We start from the raw sequence: 5000 nt of genomic DNA on the forward strand, positions 1-5000 counted from the left end.
AGACGCTCCTATAGAGAGAGAGAGAGGTTAGAGGTCAGATATCTAGAGCTAGACTCTGGGCTCTGTGGACCCTCTTCTGGGCTAAAGCTGCTCTGGTAGAATAGTACTGCTGGAGACGCTCCTATAGAGAGAGAGAGAGGTTAGAGGTCAGATATCTAGAGCTAGACTCTGGGCTCTGTGGACCTCTTCTGGGGCTAAAGCTGCTCTGGTAGAATAGTACTGCTGGAGACGCTCCTATAGAGAGAGAGAGAGGTTAGAGGTCAGATATCTAGAGCTAGACTCTGGGCTCTGTGGACCTCTTCTGGGGCTAAAGCTGCTCTGGTAGAATAGTACTGCTGGAGACGCTCCTATAGAGAGAGAGGTTAGAGGTCAGATATCTAGAGCTAGACTCTGGGCTCTGTGGACCTCTTCTGGGGCTAAAGCTGCTCTGGTAGAATAGTACTGCTGGAGACGCTCCTATAGAGAGAGAGGTTAGAGGTCAGATATCTAGAGCTAGACTCTGGGCTCTGTGGACCTCTTCTGGGGCTAAAGCTGCTCTGGTAGAATAGTACTGCTGGAGACGCTCCTATAGAGAGAGAGGTTAGAGGTCAGATATCTAGAGCTAGACTCTGGGCTCTGTGGACCTCTTCTGGGGCTAAAGCTGCTCTGGTAGAATAGTACTGCTGGAGACGCTCCTATAGAGAGAGAGAGAGGTTAGAGGTCAGATATCTAGAGCTAGACTCTGGGCTCTGTGGACCTCTTCTGGGGATAAAGCTGCTCTGGTTAGAATAGTACTGCTGGAGACGCTCCTATAGAGAGAGAGGTTAGAGGTCAGATATCTAGAGCTAGACTCTGGGCTCTGTGGACCTCTTCTGGGGCTAAAGCTGGCTCTGGTAGAATAGTACTAGCTGGAGACGCTCCTATAGAGAGAGAGAGAGGTTAGAGGTCAGATATCTAGAGCTAGACTCTGGGCTCTGTGGACCTCTTCTGGGGCTAAAGCTGCTCTGGTAGAATAGTACTGCTGGAGACGCTCCTATAGAGGAGAGAGAGGTTAGAGGTCAGATATCTAGAGCTAGACTCTGGGCTCTGTGGACCTCTTCTGGGGCTAAAGCTGCTCTGTAGAATAGTACTGCTGGAGACGCTCCTATAGAGAGAGAGAGAGGTTAGAGGTCAGATATCTAGAGCTTAGACTCTGGGCTCTGTGGACCTCTTCTGGGGCTAAAGCTGCTCTGGTAGAATAGTACTGGCTGGAGACGCTCCTATAGAGAGAGAGAGAGGTTAGAGGTCAGATATCTAGAGCTAGACTCTGGGCTCTGTGGGACCTCTTCTGGGGCTAAAGCTGCTCTGGGTAGAATAGTACTGCTGGAGACGCTCCTATAGAGAGAGAGAGGTTAGAGGTCAGATATCTAGAGCTAGACTCTGGGCTCTGTGGACCTCTTCTGGGGCTAAAGCTGCTCTGGTAGAATAGTACTGCTGGAGACGCTCCTATAGAGAGAGAGAGAGGTTAGAGGTCAGATATCTAGAGCTTAGACTCTGGGCTCTGTGGACCTCTTCTGGGGCTAAAGCTGCTCTGGTAGAATAGTACTGCTGGAGGCGCTCCTATAGAGAGAGAGGTTAGAGGTCAGATATCTAGAGCTAGACTCTGGGCTCTGTGGACCTCTTCTGGGGCTAAAGCTGCTCTGGTAGAATAGTACTGCTGGAGACGCTCCTATAGAGAGAGAGAGAGGTTAGAGGTCAGATATCTAGAGCTAGACTCTGGGCTCTGTGGACCTCTTCTGGGGCTAAAGCTGCTCTGGTAGAATAGTACTGCTGGAGACGCTCCTATAGAGAGAGAGAGAGGTTAGAGGTCAGATATCTAGAGCTAGACTCTGGGCTCTGTGGACCTCTTCTGGGGCTAAAGCTGCTCTGGTAGAATAGTACTGCTGGAGACGCTCCTATAGAGAGAGAGAGAGGTTAGAGGTCAGATATCTAGAGCTAGACTCTGGGCTCTGTGGACCTCTTCTGGGGCTAAAGCTGCTCTGGTAGAATAGTACTGCTGGAGACGCTCCTATAGAGAGAGAGAGAGGTTAGAGGTCAGATATCTAGAGCTAGACTCTGGGCTCTGTGGACCTCTTCTGGGGCTAAAGCTGCTCTGGTAGAATAGTACTGCTGGAGACGCTCCTATAGAGAGAGAGAGAGGTTAGAGGTCAGATATCTAGAGCTAGACTCTGGGCTCTGTGGACCTCTTCTGGGGCTAAAGCTGCTCTGGTAGAATAGTACTGCTGGAGACGCTCCTATAGAGAGAGAGAGAGGTTAGAGGTCAGATATCTAGAGCTAGACTCTGGGCTCTGTGGACCTCTTCTGGGGCTAAAGCTGCTCTGGTAGAATAGTACTGCTGGAGACGCTCCTATAGAGAGAGAGAGAGGTTAGAGGTCAGATATCTAGAGCTAGACTCTGGGCTCTGTGGACCTCTTCTGGGGCTAAAGCTGCTCTGGTAGAATAGTACTGCTGGAGACGCTCCTATAGAGAGAGAGAGAGGTTAGAGGTCAGATATCTAGAGCTAGACTCTGGGCTCTGTGGACCTCTTCTGGGGCTAAAGCTGCTCTGGTAGAATAGTACTGCTGGAGACGCTCCTATAGAGAGAGAGAGAGGTTAGAGGTCAGATATCTAGAGCTAGACTCTGGGCTCTGTGGACCTCTTCTGGGGCTAAAGCTGCTCTGGTAGAATAGTACTGCTGGAGACGCTCCTATAGAGAGAGAGAGAGGTTAGAGGTCAGATATCTAGAGCTAGACTCTGGGCTCTGTGGACCTCTTCTGGGGCTAAAGCTGCTCTGGTAGAATAGTACTGCTGGAGACGCTCCTATAGAGAGAGAGAGGTTAGAGGTCAGATATCTAGAGCTAGACTCTGGGCTCTGTGGACCTCTTCTGGGGCTAAAGCTGCTCTGGTAGAATAGTACTGCTGGAGACGCTCCTATAGAGAGAGAGGTTAGAGGTCAGATATCTAGAGCTAGACTCTGGGCTCTGTGGACCTCTTCTGGGGCTAAAGCTGCTCTGGTAGAATAGTACTGCTGGAGACGCTCCTATAGAGAGAGAGAGAGGTTAGAGGTCAGATATCTAGAGCTAGACTCTGGGCTCTGTGGACCTCTTCTGGGGCTAAAGCTGCTCTGGTAGAATAGTACTGCTGGAGGCGCTCCTATAGAGAGAGAGGTTAGAGGTCAGATATCTAGAGCTAGACTCTGGGCTCTGTGGACCTCTTCTGGGGCTAAAGCTGCTCTGGTAGAATAGTACTGCTGGAGACGCTCCTATAGAGAGAGAGAGAGGTTAGAGGTCAGATATCTAGAGCTAGACTCTGGGCTCTGTGGACCTCTTCTGGGGCTAAAGCTGCTCTGGTAGAATAGTACTGCTGGAGACGCTCCTATAGAGAGAGAGAGAGGTTAGAGGTCAGATATCTAGAGCTAGACTCTGGGCTCTGTGGACCTCTTCTGGGGCTAAAGCTGCTCTGGTAGAATAGTACTGCTGGAGACGCTCCTATAGAGAGAGAGAGAGGTTAGAGGTCAGATATCTAGAGCTAGACTCTGGGCTCTGTGGACCTCTTCTGGGGCTAAAGCTGCTCTGGTAGAATAGTACTGCTGGAGACGCTCCTATAGAGAGAGAGAGAGGTTAGAGGTCAGATATCTAGAGCTAGACTCTGGGCTCTGTGGACCTCTTCTGGGGCTAAAGCTGCTCTGGTAGAATAGTACTGCTGGAGACGCTCCTATAGAGAGAGAGAGAGGTTAGAGGTCAGATATCTAGAGCTAGACTCTGGGCTCTGTGGACCTCTTCTGGGGCTAAAGCTGCTCTGGTAGAATAGTACTGCTGGAGACGCTCCTATAGAGAGAGAGAGAGGTTAGAGGTCAGATATCTAGAGCTAGACTCTGGGCTCTGTGGACCTCTTCTGGGGCTAAAGCTGCTCTGGTAGAATAGTACTGCTGGAGACGCTCCTATAGAGAGAGAGAGAGGTTAGAGGTCAGATATCTAGAGCTAGACTCTGGGCTCTGTGGACCTCTTCTGGGGCTAAAGCTGCTCTGGTAGAATAGTACTGCTGGAGACGCTCCTATAGAGAGAGAGAGAGGTTAGAGGTCAGATATCTAGAGCTAGACTCTGGGCTCTGTGGACCTCTTCTGGGGCTAAAGCTGCTCTGGTAGAATAGTACTGCTGGAGACGCTCCTATAGAGAGAGAGAGAGGTTAGAGGTCAGATATCTAGAGCTAGACTCTGGGCTCTGTGGACCTCTTCTGGGGCTAAAGCTGCTCTGGTAGAATAGTACTGCTGGAGACGCTCCTATAGAGAGAGAGAGAGGTTAGAGGTCAGATATCTAGAGCTAGACTCTGGGCTCTGTGGACCTCTTCTGGGGCTAAAGCTGCTCTGGTAGAATAGTACTGCTGGAGACGCTCCTATAGAGAGAGAGGTTAGAGGTCAGATATCTAGAGCTAGACTCTGGGCTCTGTGGACCTCTTCTGGGGCTAAAGCTGCTCTGGTAGAATAGTACTGCTGGAGACGCTCCTATAGAGAGAGAGGTTAGAGGTCAGATATCTAGAGCTAGACTCTGGGCTCTGTGGACCTCTTCTGGGGCTAAAGCTGCTCTGGTAGAATAGTACTGCTGGAGACGCTCCTATAGAGAGAGAGAGAGGTTAGAGGTCAGATATCTAGAGCTAGACTCTGGGCTCTGTGGACCTCTTCTGGGGCTAAAGCTGCTCTGGTAGAATAGTACTGCTGGAGACGCTCCTATAGAGAGAGAGAGAGAGGTTAGAGGTCAGCATGTTAGTCCTATCATCATCTGATGTCAGCCAGGGTACGGCTGTGGATTGACTGCATTGTTTGAATGGAATGTTGACAAAACGTTAAAACAATATCTTACCACATCACTGTCAAACCGTGGTTGACCAACTCCCTGACCAACTCCCTGACCAACTCCCTGACCAACTCCCTGACCAACTCCCTGGCCAACTCCCTGACCAACTCCCTGACCAACTCCCTGACCAACTCCCTGACCAACTCCCTGGCC

The 5000-nt window shown here is 50.5% G+C and overlaps 1 long non-coding RNA gene and 1 pseudogene across 2 annotated transcripts in view; one reads left to right on the plus strand and one right to left on the minus strand.

Moving 5' to 3' along the window:
• Nucleotides 1-1097: 1097 nt before the first annotated feature.
• LOC311124413 lies at nt 1098-1657 on the plus strand. The gene is made up of 3 exons (XR_014612748.1): nt 1098-1141; nt 1370-1482; nt 1593-1657. It is a non-coding gene; the product is annotated as an uncharacterized lncRNA (long non-coding RNA).
• LOC311124412 (mitochondrial dynamics protein MID49-like) overlaps nt 1580-5000 on the minus strand; it is a 17348-nt pseudogene continuing 13927 nt past the window's right edge. The window contains exon 5 of the transcript in view: nt 1580-4720. The product of the transcript in view is annotated as a mitochondrial dynamics protein MID49-like (transcript). The remainder of the gene's footprint in view (nt 4721-5000) is intronic.

Source organism: Coregonus lavaretus, assembly GCF_964263955.1.
Source record: "Coregonus lavaretus genome assembly, contig: HAP1_SCAFFOLD_1975, whole genome shotgun sequence".
Taxonomy (NCBI): Eukaryota; Metazoa; Chordata; class Actinopteri; order Salmoniformes; family Salmonidae; genus Coregonus; species Coregonus lavaretus.